General features: G+C 44.0%; 1 protein-coding gene and 1 long non-coding RNA gene across 2 annotated transcripts in view; one reads left to right on the forward strand and one right to left on the reverse strand.

The window, feature by feature from the left end:
* Kcnq3 (potassium voltage-gated channel subfamily Q member 3) overlaps positions 1-21,108 on the reverse strand; it is a 288,668-nt gene that overhangs the window by 252,450 nt on the left and 15,110 nt on the right. The window lies entirely within an intron of this gene.
* On the forward strand, positions 12,235-20,350 carry LOC143434218 (uncharacterized). The gene is made up of 3 exons (XR_013103557.1): positions 12,235-12,395; positions 18,371-18,710; positions 19,644-20,350. It is a non-coding gene; the product is annotated as an uncharacterized LOC143434218 (long non-coding RNA).

Below are 21,108 nucleotides of genomic sequence, written 5' to 3' on the forward strand. Positions count from 1 at the left end.
TGAGTTAAGGGACTATAGCAAATTCATGGTTTTGAGTTTATTGTTAGGGTGTTTTCCATATTTTATTTAGAAATAGCTGAGAGGAGTGAACAGACAACAGTCCAGGTTACCTTACATGGATAGTTGGTTTTCAAAACATCAGAAGTCCATAGAACTGACGCTACAAATATTTATATATTAATGTTCATTTTGATTAGAGACCTGTCTGCTCCTGACAGCTTCCTGTCGTGGATTCTAAGAAGAAATTGAGCATCCTTGGAGATAGTCCAGTTGTGCGGTGACAGCCACTAGGCAAGAATTGCCTCTCTCCATCTACAGACAAATTACTGTCCAGAAAAGGACACACATGCAGAATAGTCGACTGATTATATCTGCCTAGACAGAGTAATCAGCCCTTAATAATCCTGCATCACTAAGGTCTGTCAGATGATTCTGGGCCAGAAGGCTGAAGATTTGATGCTCCAACGTTCGGTAGTATAGGGGCTTTTCAGGTGTTCAGGGGTCTCTATAAATTGGCTAAGTTTTAGAAGCTATGCTTAGTGCTTCCCATAACTTCAGTTAACTCAGTCATTCTGGATTTCTGATGGGGTTGAAGACCTGTAGTCTCATAACCAATCCTGGCTATTTACTTTGAGAGAAAAGATTTGAGTAGATGGTTTTCAGCTGACATTCATTCTAAAGCCAAAAAGCCAGGATCAAAAGTAAGTGTTTTAGTTAGAAGAGATGACAGAGGTTCTGGTTAGTCAACAGAATGATGGACTGGGTATTAGGACTATCTTGTACCTCACTGGTACAATTAGGAATAAGTATGCTCTAATTGTATTTTGAGAGAAAAGTTCTACTTTAACAGGAAGAGTGATATGTAGGAGGAGCTAAGTGGGAAGGAGTATTGAGAGGAAGAGATAGAACAAGGAGAGAAGATGAAGAAGAGGAGAAGCTAGGTGATGAGAGAGAGAAAGAGAGAGGGGCATGGAGGCAGATGTTCACATGTCTCCACCAGTCAAAGAGTTTTTATATCTAGGCTGGGTATTGGGTTACGCTTCTGATTGAGCATTACCAAACTTATAAATCCTTTGATTAACATTTAAAAAAAATCGTATAAAAGCAAAAAGGAAAGGGGGGGCATGGGTCAGGGGTTTTCTAGGGAGGGGAAATGTGGAAAGGGGATGGCATCTTAAATGTAAATAAAATATAAAAGAAAAAGAAAAAGAAAAAAGAAAGAAAACATTTTACCCTGAGTGCCAAACTACACTTCCACAGTTAAACAAGCAGATATTAAGAATGTGTTGTTTTCTGGGAGCTGACATATAATTAAAAGACCATTTCTCTTCTACATGTGCATACAGAGCACTACTGTACAAATGACAGAAGGAATAACTGGGGGTAGTCAAGAGACCTACTCCACAGGTTCTCAGCTTAGTTCTTGAAGAACCGGTTAACTATTGCAGGCTCGCTGTGAGGGGTAGATATTGACATTTGAAGTAAAGCTTTGCATTTGTAGAAACTTTGAACACACTCTCCATCATTATCCTTACTATATATCTGTCAATGAACACAGAAGAGTGAACAGTGCTGGTACATTTGAACAAGCAAGTATCAAACCTGGTTATCTCTGAATCCACAGCACCTTTCCCACATCCCACCCCCAAGACGTAGGCCATGTGAGTGTATTAAATGAAAATCTAGGAAAGGAAGAAAACAGAGGCATCCATATTCTTATTAGAGAGATGTCAAAACTAGCATGGAAAATATACTCATTTATACATAGTCACCATAAAGTATTAGGAAAGTAAATGGCAATGTAACCGTGGCCACTCTGAGACCCAGCTACCAATCATTGGACATGCCCTATTTTCTTCAACTCCAAAGAGGTTTTCTCTTTTTCCAAAAAACAATCACTTCTAGATAATCTCAAAGGACATCTTAAAGTCATCTCATGACTAAAAACAGAAAGAATCCCAAACATAGAAAATTTCCAGTCAGCTTGATGAATGAATTCCTCTATTTACAACTCAGGGGCTTTCTAAATCATTCATCTATCCATCTATCCATCCATCAAACACTCCTGCTCAAAATACCTGTCCCTACCATTCTCTGTCCCATTAGGCAGACAGTCAGGACTTGCTTTGCCCTAAGCAGAGATTGTCGGTCAGACTTTATCTCAACAAGAAAGGTCTCTTGTTTTTTCCATGAGTTATTTTGTCATAGAAATTGTGTTTTACATGTACTGAGATTAAATTTCCACCCAGATATTCTGTCATGAGCACCATCTAGAATTAGTTAAACTGAATCAATGGTTCTCAATATTTATTGACTACACAACTACCAAAAATATGGAAAAAAAATACTATTGCCATCCTTATTCCAGATCAAGTAAAGGAGAGACCTTGAAGTAGAAAAAGAATATAGGCAGTCCATCTAAGAGGTCTAGAAATATGGCTTTGTGGGTAAAGGTGCTTGCCAGGTAAGCCTGGAAGCCCAAGTTCAATGATTGAAATCACATAAAAGGAACACAAGAAATGATCCTGTAAGTTTGTCTTCTGACCTCCACACACATGCAGTAGCATTTGTACCTACATACATGTCAACTACACACACACACACACACACACACACACACACACACACACACACATATCCAGAGTAGCTCTGGAGAGAAAACACTGCCTCATGACAGAAATGGAAGGATTCTTTCCCATGTAAACTCTGCTAAGTAAATAACACATCCTTCTCAGTGGTAATCCAACTTGCTTCTCCTCCCTGTCCCATTTCCTCTCCCGCAGTCTCCTCCAGGTTGAGAAGAGGCTCTCAGCCTACTGTTTCTGGAGTGTATCTGTATTCCCCTGATCACAATCTTGGGGTTCACTCACCCAGGTCCCTCACTCCTTAGTTTATAAACATGATACACAATGATTATCTTCAGACTCAGGCCTCGGCTTTGTGTGGGGGAGCAAGAAACTTTATTACTTATGGCTGGTTGGAATACCCCTAGGTAGTGGCAAATTCACTCTTCTGGACTCTGTCATCCCTTGTACTATACATCAGGATGCTCCCTTCCTGCCAGGATCCATAACCACAGCAGGCTCTGAAAGGGTATCCCTGACAGGAACTTGTCTAGGCATCATTAGCCCAAGGGATATTCCCCAAACACTGCTATGACATTTCCTCACAATACCCTCCCAGTTTCCACTTCCTGGGAGACACATGGGTTTCCCTAGCCATCTGGGTAGCTAGTGCTGGAGAAGTACTCTTTTGTCCGAGTGTCCTGGCATAGCTTTTCTGAGAGCAGAAAGAACGAGACCAACATCACTGAATGTCTTCCCAATAGAATTTGGCTTTCCCAATAGATTTTTGTCCTACAGAATGGGATGGATGAAGCTAGCCTCACCTATTGGAGGATCACCAATGAGTCCATGCATGAACAAAACCGTATGCTGTGATCCTGAAATGATGGATCCAGCAGCCCAGAATGGAAGCAGGAGAGGGAATGCATGCACTCACAGGGATGCTAGCGATGGTCGTTTTCGTAGTACCACTGAAAGAGGTGCCATTTTTGCTGGAACCCAGAATAGCACCAGCCTTGGTAGTGCAGAACCTCACACAGATATCCAAAAGGAAGAACTATAGGAAGTCAGCACTGCATTCTTCTAGGTAAACATCTCTAGGTTCTTTCCAACCAAGGCTTTTATTGGTTCCACAGCTTGGATTAACATATCCATGACTTACTTAATCACCTTGGGCAAGTGTTGAATAAGAAGCTTGAGGAGGTCTCTGAAGGAGAAGGAAGCCAGTATGGGAGCTGGTAAACACCTTTCTGAAATATATTTGAATTCAGGAAATGGTGCATGCTTCAAATGTTTAATTTTAATGTATTTAAATAAATTCTTCATTGATTTTAGCTTTTGGACTTGAAAAAAACATGTCCAATATTTTGACAGATTGTAGTTTTGTTATGTCTCAAGCTTTTGCCATATTTATTTCCTCCCTTAGGCCCCAGATGTCTTGACTGGTCACATCTCAACCACTGGGGATCTGAGTTGCCATGGATTCTCACCCTGGCCCTGATTAACTCAATTCCAGTTCATTCCACAAACATTCAGGCAGGGTCTGCCAGATGGCCACCCCACCCCAGACACTGCAAACATAATGAGAAATGCGATATGGTCCCTTGGGAGTGTGAGTTACTGTTTTGAGTCAACAGAAAATTCATAGGAAAACTTAGGATATGAATCAAGTCAAACGAAATCCCTAAGGGATTTCCCCTGTGGTTCCCAATGGTTTCACACAACAGCCCCAGGAAGTGGGTTTCACTGAGACCATTCTGGAAAAAATTGAGGTCTAGCTATGCGAGCCTCTGAAACTCTCACATATGCTGCATAGAGGTCCCCTCTTCCTTCTTCCTTCCTAGAATGTTAGAACTGCAGAACACACACACACACACACACACACACACACACACACACACACACGCACGCACACGCACGCACGCATGCACGCACGCACGCATGTACCCCTCTTGCCTTATGACTCCTCGATTTTCTACTTCAGCGGGCATCCCTGGTGATTAGGAGGCCTTTGGACCTCAGCTGAAAGACATAACCACTTTCTCAAGGCCTTTAGCCTCCAGACAGCCTACAGTGAGACTCTTCAACCTATATAATCAAATAAGCTAATTCCCTATATAAATCATCCTTATACCTCTATCTGCATCTGTGTTCACTTTGCTATCTTACTGCTTCTCTGGAGAAGAAGTATTTTATTAGTTATTCCTAATAAAAGCCTAGTTGCTTCCCTGCTCTGACACATAAACATTCCCCAGTCAGTAAGCATGGCTCTGGCTCTACTTACCATCTAATCCCAACCTACCTCACCCAACTCCATCTTACCTCTATCCTTCTCTCCAGACACACTGCCCTTAGCTGTTCTTTATTATCATTCCTTATTTAAGTCTGTCTTACTCAAGTGCCTGCAAGGAACCTAAAGGCTAAATGTCAGTGTGAACTTCTTATATACCCAGTGACCAAGCACATGAAGCCAAGCACAGAAACAGTTCAAGGACAATTCGATGGACAAATATTCTGGTTCATACTAATAACTTGTCACTACTTGAAAACAAGTTCAGCAACTAAATAAAACTCCCAAATACAAGTCAGGCAAAAATCATTCTTAATGAGGGACATAAAAAGGTTTTCACTGTCTAAAGTACTGACCCATACCCCACAATCTTTCGTGGAAAACTGCTCACATACACAGGGGACTGTAAGATTGTGTTACCTAGTTGTATCAGTAGTTCAGTGACATATTACTCATGATGTATTTCTCAGAATATGCCCCACTGTAAGTGATGCATGGCTGTAACTGGGACTGAAGAATGCTATGTCATTCAAGAAGACCGCGGCTTTCTCAGCAGGTTTTCTTAACTTTCAGTGTCTGACGTCCCAGGAGGCAGCCCGATTCACCTCAACCCTTTGTCCCTACTGTCTTTCAATGCAAAGAAAAGCCATCACAGCTAGTCTGCTGTGAAACACCCGCCACCTACCTCTGAGTATGTGGTGTGTGAGCTGGCTCTGACTCAGCAGAGAGGGATGGGTACTTCACCCTTTACCTTCCCACTTGATGTCTCTACTAGCCAACTAGTATGGAGGAAGGGCTGGACAGTACCTCTGGCACCTGGAAGCATAATGAATTACCTTTATGGTCAATACAGTATCAGTGATTAGACTGTATTATGTCTGTTGACTTGATTCATTTTAGAATGTGATTATTTTGAATAACTATATTTTTAATGATTTATTTATTTTCATTCTATGTGTACAAGTGTTTTGCCCACATGCATGTCTGTTCATCACCTGTGTGTAGTGTCTACAGAGACCAGAAGAGAGTGTTGGATTCCCTGGACCTGCGATTACAAAGGGTTGCTGGTCACTATGTGGATGTGGAACCCAAACTTGTGTCCTCAGCAAGAGTAGCCAGAGCTCTTAAGCACTGACCTATCCCTCCAAGCCCTAAGTATCTATAATGTTAGCTCAATGTGCTAAAGTATTCTGAAGACTAAAACAGTCACTAAACTAAATGAGGACACAAACAGGAGTGAGCTTCTTCAGTGGGCAAGTGGAGCAAGAGTCGATGCGCCCTATTAACTTGAACACTCAAGGCAATCAGAGGTGGAGATGACTTGTGAGGAACAGAAAACTTGGGGAGCTTAAGGAACGATGCATGTACAGTCTACTTATGACCCAGGACCTTCATCACAGTGAGAAAACAAGATGCTTCAGTCAAAGCTATGCCCTGAACATCCATTTGTGGTGGGGCTGGTGCTGTAGGACCCAACCTTCCCTCTCAAGGCTGGGCTGGGCGGTGACCTGTGACCACGTCAGCCACAGTCAAGTGAGGAAATGCCCAGTACTGTACAGAATGCTGTCTGACTAGGCTGCAATGCACAATACATTAGGTGTGCTAAGTGCACTTTAGGTTTATGGCTGGGAATTTACAATAGTTTTATTACGAAGCAACCCAACCAACTGTAAGTGAAGAAGAATATTATGGGAAGGTGATGGTAACCCCAGTGTAATGCCACCAGGCTGCTTTTGGTGCATTTATTTAATCTTAACAGTAGTGTTTTGGAGGACACTTCGTTATATCTATGTTATTGAAAATAAAATTGAGAGTAATTTTTTTTTCTGGAAATGAAACTATTATGGTTTGTATATGCTTGGCCCAGGGAGTGGCACTATTAGAAGGTGTGGTCCTGTTGGAGTCATTGTGGTCTTGTTGTAGAAGGTGTGTCACTGTGGGTGTGGGCTTTAAGACCCTCATCCTAGCTGCCTGGAAGCCAGTGTTCTACTAGCAGCCTTCAGATAAATATGTAAAACTCTTAGCTCTGCCTGCTCCCTACCTGCCTGGATGATGCCATGCTCCTGCCTTGATGATTATGGACTAAACTTCTTACTCTGTAAGCTATCCCCCAATTAGATATTGCCCTTATAAGAGTTGCCTTGGTCAAGATGTCTGTAAAACCCTAACTAAGGCATAATTTAAAACTCACCTTGAGAATCCTAAGGAACTACTATGTATAGACTTTTTCCTGAGGCCCTCCATGGGACAAGGACCCAGGAAGTAATTCTCATGTTCAGGCTGTTCTTATTCTCACTACCAAGTCTGTTCAGCTCTGTCAGCTTCTACGCTTCACCCCCATATTGCCAGAGTTGGACCCTGTTAAGAGGAGCAGAGTCCAAATGGATTAAGTGGCTTTAGGAATTCACAATTACCCTGTGTTTATTCCATACAATGTCCCTGCCTTCCTTCCAGCCAAAGCATTAATTATGCTCCACAGTACAGGCTGCTGCCGAATAGGCATTCCATTGACAAAATGCCAAACAAGGCGACTTTGTCTGAGTCAATGTTACAGTTTCTGAGACAGTTTTTAATTAGCTTGCATTTTGGAGAAGTTTCACTCTGCCTAGGCAGTACCCACTAGAACTGTCAATAGTTTCTAAAACAATACTTATATTTGGAAATCAGCCACCCTCACATACCAAGAAGGAGCTACCTGACATTAACTGAAGACTTTGCCAAGTATTTAAATTTGTTTATGTAGGCCTCCATCACTGAGATTTTTAACATGTATTACTTGGTATCTAGGTGCATATGGAATATTTTAAGCTGTTCTTTCAAAGCTTACTGTTGTCATCTATAAGAAAAGCTGACATCGTAAGTGTATGATTCTGCCTTATTTGAGCCTCTTCAGATGAGACTGTATGTTCACTTAAAACAGACAGAAAGAAGCCATGTAAAAACCAGTTCCGCAATCACGGGCACATGAATCTCCTGTAGGCAGGCAAAAATATTTTTTCATTTATCTTGTATTTTATAGAAATGTCATGTATTTTCCATGTATCACATATGGAGAATTTTAAATTTTTCATAGACAGACAGACATTGGTTTGGAGGGCAAGAGCACACATGCCCTAGTGGGCTGGTGGTCCGCATATAGGCTAGGCTGGCAGACCAGTGATTCCCAGGGAACCACTTATCCCTGCTAATCCAGCTGTAGGAAAGGATGGGACCCTAGGATTATTCTACTGACTGAGCTTCTCCCCATACCTGATCTAGTGTTTCTGATACCCTTGCCTCCACCTCCCAAGTGCAGGAATTACAGGTACGTGTCTCCATGCCCACACTGTATGGTGACTGTCACTCACCCTGAGCCAGTGCCTTTCATGGAAAGATGAAAGCAATGAGTAATTAGTGAACAGGCTTCCTCCAGCAAACATGGAGGAGCTTATAACCGGAAGCAAGCAGAATACCTTCTTCAGTATCTAGTGACTCATCCACACCAACCAGGGACTATAAAGTACAGGAGAACGTTCAAGGTCAATTCTCCCTGAATTTCTGCAGGGACCTTCACAGGAGTTACAGAGCACCACCTACTCTTGGAAGCTCAGGTATGTCTCCTGCTCTTTTTTTGACCTGATGGTCTTCAATTGGGGCTCTTCAGGAACCAGGCATTGTGTCTCCCCTGCAGGTTGAGGAGAAGCTCTAACATGATCCAGTACTACTAGTTTGGGTCCTGGTGTGCATCTTCAGCTGAGTTCTCGGCATCACTTTTCCACATACAAAATTGAGGACAGCAGTTTCTCTCCTAGACAAACATGGTATGCTTGGGATTAAAGCAAATATAAATTTTAAAAAACTTATTAATTTTGTTATGTGAAAACTTCAAACGGTACATGAACATTTTAAATGATTTTTCTGTTTGCCTTTAGGAATCCTGGGTTCACTTTGCTTGGATGCAAGAACATCTTTTCCTGTCATGTGGACCAAGCTATATCCATGCTTGGTGCTCCTGGTCTACTTCCAAACAGAAAAGAGAACAGAGCTGGGATTCAATGTCTCTGGAAAAAATCCGAATCTGTGTTGGATCTTCAGTTGTTTACCTATGGAAGCGCTTCCTGCCAGAGTTATCTGCCATACTGCAGTCTGTAATTACCAGCAGAAGTGCTCAGGGGGAGAAATTTGCCTTGCTCCAGATCCATTGGTGATGGACCACACTATCTCTGAGAATGAGGGAGAGGGATGTGGATCAGCTGGAAGGCCAAACTCGGCTAAGTGATGGATAATGGAACAGATATGAGAGTTGGCAGTGAGCTGGAAGACATGTCTGGCTTGGGAAATATGCTTTCTCTAACAGTTCATGGTGAAAATGTAACAGCTGAGGAAGAGCAGGAGACTGAACTCAATTGACGCACGACAATATGTTCAGACCCAGACTTTCCAAAGATGTCTGTCTTGCTTCAGGTCTTTTTTTTTCCTTGCTTAAGAAAAAGTTCAGAATACAATCATAGAGTTTTGAGGAAGAGGCTGTATCACATTCAAAGTTTCATGAGACAGACTGAGATCCAACCTGGACAGATGTAAGATATGATTTAACAATGCCTATTATTGCCACTGTGCTTTCTATGTAGGTCAGCCTTCATTCACGCTGTGATAGACGTTAAACACAGCTCAAATGCCTGTCCGCACCCACTCTCCCACTTCCTAGTCCCTCCACACTCTATACTAAGCATCTATTTTCCCAACCATTTTTATAGACTTTCCCCATCGTACAGTTAAAACTGAGCCCTCCCCAGTAACAGTACTTCAGGAATGAGTGGCCAAGCATGGCCAGAACAAAGGCAGCTTAGGTAATCCAATTCATTTTCATGTACGTTTTGAAGTCCACTGCATAGTCACAAGTCAGAGTTTCTGTAGCCATTATAGAGATGGAAAACCATGGCTAGCATAGAGCAACTAAGCAGTGAAGGGAGATCTGCCTTCCTGACTGAATTAAGGGTTCTTTTAGACATGAGTGCATCTTCCACTCAACACAGATTGAAACCACAAAAGGTCCTTCACCAAAAATGAAGCAGGTACCAGGGCTCATTTGCTTTGAATTCCAAAAACTATGAGCTCAACTCAACTTCTTTCCTTTACAGATGGTCCAGTCTTGCATATTTCGTTACAGGAACAGAACATGAACTAAGACGGTAACAAAAGAACTAAAGGTTTAAGTAACATAAAGAATGTTAATCATGTAAGATTAGAATTGACAATCCTGGATTAGCCAGGCAGGCCAGATGAAATAACTAGGAGGCAGAAGAGGAAGCTGGAATCAAAGACATATCTGAAGACAGTATGGAAGGAGATGGAAGAAGGAGCTAATGGCCCAAGAATTGTAGGCAGTTTCTAGAAGCCAGAAAAGGCAAAGTTAAACGGCTCTTCCCTGGGATGCGCAGTCAGAATACAGCTTTACCTGTATAAAGCTTTACCTGTGTAAGCTTTGATTTGTCCACTGAGAATCATTTGGAATTGTGACTTGCAGACCTCTAAGATAATCAGCCTAGATTGTCTAAATCCCTTCTGCTATGTGCTACAGTGGGAAACTATGTACAAATCTGCTGCTGACTCAAGTCTTGGAATAACGTCATCTCAGAAGAGGACCGACTGGAAGCAGGAGAAAATGCACCTGGTCTGAATGTCTCCAACCAGGATTTGGACCCACCTCTGCCATTCACCATCCACAGACCTGTGGCGCCTCACCCACAGAGTGGACACCAGCTCTCACTTCGGCAATATGGACGCCAGGATGGGAAAGTACATCCAAACTGAATCACATGGCTCAAGCCCTGTATGTCCCAAAGTGACGGTGACTGTTTATAAGAGATGATAAAGGAACAAGGTGTTCCACGCTGCCTATAAGACCTCAGGCTGTGTTTCTCACTCTCAAGTCTGTGATTTTCAGACTCCTCATCTGCTCTAACCACTCATGGTCTGCTTTGGTTAGTCCCACTGTACATATAAGATCACCGAGGTTCCTTCTGTGGGTGATGCCAACTTATAAAAAGTTTAAGTATAGTATATCAAGGAAAAGCTGGGCAGCAAAGACTGTGACCAGCTCCCTTTTTGCACCATTACACCTAAGATCTCAGGATACAAGGCCCTGCATTTTTCTGTCTCATGGTGCTTTCTAAGGAAGTGACACTTTTGTACACACACACTGTATACATGGAATACTGTTTTTTGTTTCCTTTTTTTGTGTATGGTGTGTTTTTGAGGGTGTGCGTGCATAGACATGTGTGCACATGTATGTGGAGGCCTGAGGTCAGCATCTAGTGTTCTTTCTCACAAGCCATTCAATTCATTTTGTATTGTGGGACAAAGTCTCTTAGTGGAGTCTGGGGCTCACGGATTAGACTAGGTTAGCTAGCCAGCAAGCTTCAGGGAACTTCCTGTCTCCCCCTTCCCAAACCTGGGATTACAAGAATGCATTGTTGCATATAAGTTTTTTAAATGGGTGCTAGGAATTAAACATAGCTCTTCATGATTGCATAGCAAGCAGTTTATTGATTTTGACATCTTCCAAACCTCTGGAGCATTTATCCTACGGGTGATATTACATTTACTTTGTGAGATCTGCAATAATATGTGTTATCCTCAGGGTATAAAAGTCAGCATCCAAGTTAGTGGATTTGGGTTCCCAATGGTAGCCCTGCTGCCTGGCACAGAGCCTGCCACATGATGTGCTGAAGTGTATTTGCTGCAAACAGCCATGGCTGCCTCATCAGGCTCCAACCTCAACAACAAATTTCTCCAAGGATGGTTTCAATTAGGTTGGACAAGTGTAGTCCTCCACTACTTGTGTAGGTCTCACGCTACCTACCTTGAAGCCTGTGAGTCTCTCAGTCTGAGGAAGAAGGTGAGTGTGTGTTCCCAACAGGAACCACCCACGTTTAGCTGACCCCAAGAAATCAAAGCATTCTCCATCCCAAAGAAGTATCAGGGCAGTAAGGTTGATTCACAGTGCTGAACATTTCCTCCTTCAAACACTTTCTTGCTTCTTATTTTATTCAACCCAGGCAACCTGAAGTTACAGCAGAATGTGTAATGTTTTCTTTTCTCCCTCCTCCAGATTTAGAAAACGATATATTTGAGGTATTTTTAACTAAGAACACCCAGTCCCTTCCCCCACCCTATATCCTCTCTGTGCAAACATCCCAGCTCAGCTCCAGAAAAGGGGCACCTGCACTGAGAGACTGAAAATGGCTCAGGCCATGGATCTTCATCCAGGGCTGATAATCTTCACAGCAAGCAATGACAAATGCTCTAATTAGCCTTATTTCCAAGGGAATTAGAATTACACATCAGAGCTATGCTAAAGCCCGCTGGGGCATAACCTTTGGAAAAACAAGTAGGAGAAGCAGGAAGCCTGGCCTTCGGTTTGTGGGTCACTGTCAGCTTGGCTGTTACAGAAGTCTGTCCCCAGGATGTGAATTACCCTATACCCACTATGCACAGTCAATTAAAGGCAGGCCCTGAAGTATCGATCTGGCTTTGGTCTCCAGAACACACTAAACCAGGTAAGCGATCTCCCATACTGATGATGATGGTAGTGGTGGTGGTGGTGGTGGTGGTGGTGGTGGTGGTGGTGGTGGTGATGGTGATGATGATGATGATGATGATATTAACTTCTTTAATTGAGTAGATTTGGAGCCCTGATGAGAATCAGAGGGGTTTGATGTGTCCAGAACAGAGATATTCACATGTAAACGATCCACAAGATCCACCTATCACTGTATAGAAAAGGGTTATCCTTAGACTTGATCCCTAGGACCACCCAAGCTACTCCCCACTGGCCAGGTTTCCCCAGTCTAGCCTGTCCACAAGCTGAATAGAGTCCTGTGAAAGCCAGTGTCTCCCTGCTGACATGCTGAGAGCATGCTTGCCACAGTGCATTTCATTTGCTTGGTTGTGCAGCTGTCAGTGAACTGTGGGCAGCATGGATTCATATGTCCGGTCAAAGGGCTTTGAGTTCAGGTGACAGTCTTGCCCGCAACATGAACCCGATGGCATCTGCAGGGCTTTCAGATTCCTCTCCACCTATTTGTTTTCTTTCACAGCTGACTCTCAGACACTGCACTCTGAGCTTTCTAAATACAAAGTAACCCAGTCCTTCCCAGAAGCTGTGAGGAAAGGTGTGCCCCCTTTGCTTTATATCAGATCTCTGGAGGCACAGAAAACTCCAGAATACTGCCCAAAGTGTCACAGCAGTTAACTCGTGGAGCTTGGATTCAAACCCAAGGAAGCTGGCTTGTGTGTGTGTGTGTGTGTGTGTGTGTGTGTGTGTGTGTGTGTGTGTGTGTCTGTGTGTGTCTGTCTGTCTGTCTGTCTGTCTGTGTGTCTGTGTGTGTCTCTGTGTATATATGTATATATGTATATATGTCTGTTATGTGTTTTATATATATAAACATATACATATATATTATATATTTATATAACATATATAATGCATGCACATATACACGTGCTAATAACATGATGACATTGTCATCTTCAGTCTCCTTCTCAGAGTGGCCTCAGGAAACGTGGGACAAGTGGCTGGGCACACCAGTGTGGCTGGGCACACCAGTGTCCTGAACAAACAGTTCATTCAGCCCATGCTCCTCTTACCTGGGCCATGTGCTTCCCCAAACCAGCTCCCACCACTGGTTCTGAACAGAAACTGGTAATCAGAATCTGTGTCTTTAAGTTACAGCCTGGTTCTGGCCTCCTGCTTCTGCTGGGAGTCTCCATTGGCTATAACAAAATGAGGCTTGCTATTCCAACTAGTAAGCCAAGACTCAAGAGAAAGTGGAATTCTGCAAAGGGTGAACAGGGATCTTTCAGCCACAAGCTAAGAAGTAGCACATGTGATCATTCCTGCTGACATCAGTAGATGTACAGCAATCTTGCTGAGTGACAGCCATCTCCCACTCAGAATTGTATTCAATCCTGAGGATCACTCCTCTACAGACGAGAAAATTCAGACTCTTAAAAATTACAGAACCAGTCTAAGGTCAGACAAAGTCCTCAGAGCCTGCTAAATCCAAGGTGTGGCTTCCGGGACAGAAATTAGCTGGTTTTCTGAAATTCTAAAACATTTCTAGCTATATTTCTGTCTGATGGAGCTGCTAACTCCAGGACCTTGTACAGTGCTAGACCCAGAGCTGTGAGCTGCATGGGTATTCAAAGGTCATCTACAGTTCATCATTCTGTCTATCAAACCCTGTGGTTCTTCCAGGACCAGGATCTCAAAGAGGCATACAGCCTCCCTTTGAAGTAGGCAATGCAGGCAGTGATCTTAAAGTTTTTGGTTAGTCCTCCAAACTTTAGAGTGGATTCTGTAGTCCCCTTCTCCACATACATCCTTATCAAAACAATCTTTTATCTTCAGCCAATAAAACTAGTCCCCAGCTAATTACTAATTTGGGAGTAGCATGCAAAACTACTTGGCAAATTACATGATGCCACACATTCACATGGCCAGAGGTACTTTGCCTGCAAATAGCACAAAGGAGCTGAAGGGAGGCCTAGAACTTGGCCTCTTTGGCCAGGAGCAAGCTGTGAGTTCTCGGGTAGTCAGTCTTTTTTGTCCTCTCTGAGCTTGGGCTCTTCATTCTTCAAAATGAAAAGCAGAGGATATGTCTAAAGCCAGGCAAAGCAACCAGGCTGAGCCACTGTGTCAGCAGAAATTCCCAGGGAACACATAATGACTGGCGCTTAAGCAACCCTTAGTTAAGTCCGGGTAATTTCTAGAGGATTTACTGCAACTCCAAACGCTATTTTGCAAGGAAAGCTATGTATGTGAAATGCCAACAATACAGGAGTTCTCTCTCTGGAAGCCCATAAGTTATCCTGACATCAAGAGGATGAGACTACTGAAGTTCTGAGCTACAGAAAGCACACATATAGAAGGCTATGGAAAGGAGGTAGCAGGCCACAGGTTTAAAGACATGTGAATGGGGTGTGAGCAGGAGGTGGGGGCAGGGCACTAGGAAATCAAAGCACAGAAGTCACAGAAAATATCCAATACTTCCTACTCTGATTGGTTTGGCTTTTTGTTTAATCTTACTCAACAAACATCTTTTTTAAATTGATAAAAACTTTACTGATCTTTTTGTGTTTTAATGTGTCCTGAGCATATATTATGTAAAATACTGAGTCTCACAATGATACATTCATACATGTACATTATTTATTGTTATCATATTCACCCCCTCAATTACCTTCTGCTGTTCATTCCTACTTCTAGTAGTTAGTACTTCCTCCGCTCCCTAAGTAGGCCTCCTCCACTTTCACATTGGTTTATGTGCCCAATAAGTTTCACTACAGTTTTTTACAAAAAACATGGATGAGGGTTTGCTTACAGGATGTCAGGTGCCTTACCAGCAGCTACATCACTGAAGAAAATGTCTTTAGGTCAACCATTAAGTTCTATACATCCTCAGGAAAAGGCAAAGTCCCATGAGCTCTTCCCTCTTCTATGGCTTGAGCTCTTATGGGCATAGAGAGATGAAGAAGAGTCACATAAAGCCAGAGTGTAACAAAATTTGCATCCGGGTACCTGTTCTTTCTGTACACCTTATAAAACTATATGTCATGGAGTGAGCTTGAGCTGTAGGTCTCAAAAGCAGAACATATAAGAAAAGATGTCCAAATAAGTAGTAATAGTTGTGACTTTAGGTAACTATAGAGACAAGAGGACATCCAGAGTCACCAGACAGGAGGACATGTAGAGTCACCAGACAAAAGGGCGAGGACATCCAGAGTCAAAAGAAGCATAAAAAGGAAAATGATGCTTGTTGAGCTCTCTCTCTCTCTCTCTCTCTCTCTCTCTCTCTCTCTCTCTCTCACACACACACACACACACACACACACACACGGATCTAAATTTAGATACCAGAACCCACATAGTCAGTCAGCCACTACTGTAACTGATCCCTGGAAAGGTGAATTCCTGGGCTACTCAATCAGCTTCAAACCAATTTAAAAAAATAATAAAAAAAAAAAAACCCTAAATACAAGTTGATCAACTACCTGAAGAGCAACACTGAAAGTTAGCTTCTGATAGACACACACACACACACACACACACACACACACACACACACACACGGAGGGAAGAAAAAGAGAGACAGAGAGAGAGAGAGACAGAGACAGACAGAGAGACAGAGACAGACAGAGACAGACAGAGATATACCTTTGGACCAGAGGCAGTAGAACATAATTATGAAAGAAGACAAAGAACATGGTAACTGGATGCACAGAAAGGAGAACCAGAAAGAAAATGGGAAAAGGAGAGGTAACCAAAGACTAAGGACACTGGGAGAGGGGGCGCATTCTGCATGAGTTAGGGCAGAGAGAAAAGAGAAGATAAACCACAAAGAGATAGAAAACAACAGAAAATCAATGAAAATGCCTAAAGTTGATTTATCAAGAGACAACCATACAGAGGCATGACTTAGGGACGAGGTGAGAGAACCAATTCCCTCTGGGAAAGGAATTGAGGTGGGTCCAGGAGAGCTGCCTGTAGATTCTTACCTAACTCTGTCTGTGTGATGGCTCAGATGATGGACACACACTACCCTTACACACACACACACACACACACACACACACACGCTTGTATATCTATATATTTGCAATGTTTACAAACACGCTTGCGTACGCGTGCACACATACACACACATCACATAAAGTTGTATGATAGAAAAGGAAAGGAGGCACAGGGCAAAGTGCCTACAGTACTCACGAAGTACCTCTGGTACCTGCCTGTCATGCACCAACACCCCCAACCCTTCTAGAGATAAATTCTCCTCCTTTGCCAGGTACCTGCACCCTCCTGGGCTGACTAAGAGAACAGGAGAACTAGGCAGGCTCATTTCTGTGAATGACAAGCCTCCCACCCTCTGCCTGAGAACTGCTCCACATTGCTCACAGCACCTGGCATGCCTCCTCATGACCCCACCTTAGGGACACAGCTGGGGAAAGATGTTCTGGGAGTTGGTACTCCATCCCAGCTAAGTCAGTAACTCTCCAACCTGAGAACCAATGAGATAAGGCGTGTCACTCACAACAGATGTGCGAGGAAGTTGGGTACTGCAGATGGCCATGGTTCTCATCAAGTGGAAAGCCTGCAGGGAGAGGCACAGCCATCAGCTCACATTCATACTCTGTTTCACTCCTGACTCCGGGTATCCCTGATTCTCAGGTGAAGCCATGCCTGCCTCCATGTCACTCCACCCTTGATCTTGATGCCTCTGGGATCCATGAACCAACAATCTCCCTGGGATGGCTTATCTGTTTGGGCTGGGCTTGTGTCAGCAGCCTTCCAAGTGTCAAAAAGAGTCAACATCCAACCTCATCCAAGTCTCTAGGTGTCTCCCCAATCAAGGATCTGTACTGTATAATGTGAAAGAGAAAAATAAAATAAGAGGGAGGTGAGAGGAAAAGGAAAAGGGAAGACTGAGGAGGGTGGGGGGAGAAGAAATGGAAAAGGGAGGGAGGGAAGAGAAAAGAAAGGAAGGAGGGGTCAGGGGAAGAGGAATGGGCAGAAGAAGGGGAGGGGGGAGAGAGGAGAGTGAGGGAGGGGAGGGAATCCATATGCACACTTGGGAGAGTCTGAATTTACAGCCAGGAAGACACTCTGTGAAAGCCAGCCTCTGGTCACAGCTAGCAAGCTATTCTTTGCATTTCTATCTTCCCAACCCACGTTCTGTGCCATTTGGATTTCATGGTCTAAAAATATCTCCCAAACTTCCCAGTCTGCTGGCATGGGCTGGTGGACTCTCGTTTTAAATCCACTTGCAAATGTTTTTACACAGCGCTTTCCCCTCCAGTCCTACTTCTTGCTGAATCACTTCCATCATCCACCCTGGCGTTTCTGTGAGCAGGATGGGAATCATCTTGAACACAAATGTCAGGCCCCATCCTGAAGGCACCTAGAGGCTGCAGACAGAGTAGATTGAGAGGAAGTAGAGGCAGAGGGCAGAGTGTTGCTATGGTTAGGGGTGTGGCAAACACAGGCTTCAGGGTCTGCTATTCTGGCTGGGTGGCCCTGGGTAAAAATTAATCTTCCTGAACATTTTTTCTCTCACCTATACTATGTGAATAATGCAATGTAGTCTAGTGGAGTTTCTGCAGAGACTTGGTGGGTTACAGTACCACTGGGACCTCCATGCACAAGGCTGGAGCATCACAGACAGCCTCTAAATGCCTGCTGCCATCATGGAGTTGTCTTGTGCAATGACCTCACACACATCTTCCTCAGCCCCTTCTTTCCTCTATCTAGCCTATAGACAGGCATCCTTACAAAGCACATGTATGACCATGACAATTGCAGGTGTGGATCCAAGAGGTTTCACGCAAGTCTACAATGTTCTCTGTGGTCTATGCAGCTCATGGGTCCCTTCTCCCAAGCCACTGCAGTCTCCCTGTATCTCCAGCCATGAATCCATGAATTCTCCTTCTCATCCTGCTTCTGCCCTTGTCATCCCTCCTTTTTTTTTACCTCCAGAGACCCTTAGAGGATGAAAGTCATTTGTCAGTATTTTCTCCTCCAGTGGCTCCAAATGGACCTCATTTTCTCCCTGTGGTCAATCCCCGTGGCCAAGGAAGGCAGGCTGAAGACGGATTACAGGCAAGGTCCATCTCTTCAGTACCAGCAGAAAACAATCCTAGCCCATCATGTTGTAAAGAACAAGAGAAATCTCTCGGCAGAAAATTGTGTAACAACTGATGGGAAGAATGTGGGAACACCTGACAGCCTGAAGTAGCGGTAGATTACTGGTAGATGACTTCTACACCACGCTCTCAAGACAACCCCGCCTCCACGGGCAGCATCTAGCCAATCTGAGGTGTGTTAAGTATTCAGGTTGGTTGACATCTGTACCCAAAGATGACAGTAAACAGATAGCAAGGAACTGACACTCCCCACCGCAGGATGTGGTTGGGGGAAGTTATCAGGTTTGAAGAGGAACTAGAAAAACGAGCCACTGGCTCTTTTAACAACCAATAGGTTGTTAAAGGGCCCCTATGTATGTGAAAGGGACATCAGAGCAGTTCAGGACCCAGGGACAGGAAGAGTTGCCTGGTGTGTCCATTGGCTTCAGGCAGCCTCTTCTACTGTAACAGGCACATGGCCTCACTCCTCTCCTGCAGCATCTTGGCTCTGGCTCTTTCCCACTCAACCCCTGTGCAACAGCAGTGCATTTCTTTGCAGGATGAGTTCGATCACAGGCCCACACTGGAAGCCTTCACTGCTGCCGGTTAATTTTGGAACACATCCAGTTCCTCAGGGTTAACAGCAGCTCCCTCTCAGGCTGCCAGGCTGGCTCCTGAGCCCATCTATGCTCACAGAAGCCAGTTGCACTCAGGCTTCCAAAAGTGCCTTCCAGCACCATGCTCAGAGCTGGGATTTTGACTGGAACTTGAGATGGGGCATGGCCTATGAAAGTAGCATATTCAGCAGGAACCTACCTCATGGCCAGCCTGTGCCTGGCCCCTGAGGATCTATGAAAGAATGAGGATCTGGTTGATATGTTCATGATGGAGCAGAAGAAGACAAGGGTGAGCAGTAACATCTGTCCTTGGGTCTTTGTGGCCTTTGTCTCAGCTCCATGACTTGCCATCTTTGTGCCCCCCCCCCCAGACAAATCACCCAGCCCCACCCCCACCCCACATTTCTTCAACAGGCTACAGGACCAGGTCTGGAGCAGTTCCCTTGTTGTACAGTGTATTGTATGTCAATACTCTTACAGGTTTTTTATAGTGAAGTTCTTTTCCTCTAGGAGCACCCTATAGAAGAGAACAGGAGATCTCCATCTTGCAGATGGAGCAGAACAGATCCTGAGGAATGAAGAACCTATCCAATGTTACTCAGTATGGAGGACAGAGAGTGCTGGACAGTAGTCTATCCTCAGCCAGCAAGTAGTCGTCTCCCCACTACCCACACAGCCCTTCTTTCTGCCCACTGTCTACCTAAAGCAGCAAATAAAACAGGCTTAAGGAACCAGAAAGTCTCGAGAGAGACTGGGTGTGGTTATGACATTGGTGTGGTTTGTGCACCCTTGTTCACAGCAATACAATTCACCGTGGCCAGAAGCGGGGAGGAACACAAGTGTCCAGCAGTGGAGGAAGGTGGACACACACAAGCATAAAAAAGGAGCATTTTGATATGCACCACAGCAAGCTTGCATTAATTGAGAGTATTATGTTCCCATCACAAAGGCATAAACACAATACAGGGACACTCATATACTGATGTGGCCTCAATGTGAAAGGCTCCTGTGTTCAAACATTTAGTCCTCAGCTGAGAGTAGGCATCCAGGTGGGGCATAGTTGGAGAAAGTGAGTCACCTCACTCAAGAGGCCTTGAGGCTTCTTAGCCCATGCAACTTCCTGTCTGGTTTCTGCTTCCTGACTTCAGACGAAATTTGACCAACTATCCCGTGTTCCTGATGCCATGCATTACCCCAAGGGAATGTCCACACCTACTCGAAAGGAAACCCAATATATACCTTCCTTAAGTTGCATCTTGTCAGCTATGTGAGTTCATTGATAATAAAAGTCACTGGCACCTGTGCACTGCTTACAGTATTCAAAAGCACCAAGACAAAAAGTAGGATGATGGGAACTTGAGACTAAGAAATGTTGCAACCTCATCCTTGCACTGCCTCCCAAATAAAAGGGCTCTGGCTCCTGATGCAGTGAGTTCTGCACCCACTGAGAGGGCTGAATACCATCCTACCAGTAACAGCAGAAATGTTTCTGCTACTTCCAGCAGTAGGGCTTCTAGATGGTCTTTTTCCCTTTTCCAGATGGAAGCAAGGTCCCCAGCTTGAATTGTTTCATGCAGTGACACTAATTAATGTTCCAAACACTGGGGCCTGGGAATTGAGGTATGTTGAAAGTGCAAGTCATGTATGCAAGATGTGCTCTTGCCTGTGGTCTGTGTTGGATATCCATTTCCTTCAGTTTTCCGTGTGTGCATGCATGCTTGTGTGTGTTTGTGCATGTGTATGTGGACTACAACTTTAGAGGCTGTCCCTCAGGCCTTGTCCACCTTATTCTGAAACAGGTTCTTTCAGTGGCCTGGAATACTGCACATAGTCAACGAAGCCCCAGAGAGTCCCTTCTCTCTGCATCTCCGGTGCTAGGGTTACAAGTATGTACAACCATGTCCAGCTTTGGGTTTTGGTTCTTTCCTTTTAATTAAAATTTTATTGGATATTTTATTTACATTTCAGATGTTAT

Source organism: Arvicanthis niloticus, chromosome 13 (genome assembly GCF_011762505.2).
Source record: "Arvicanthis niloticus isolate mArvNil1 chromosome 13, mArvNil1.pat.X, whole genome shotgun sequence".
Classification (NCBI taxonomy): Eukaryota; Metazoa; Chordata; class Mammalia; order Rodentia; family Muridae; genus Arvicanthis; species Arvicanthis niloticus.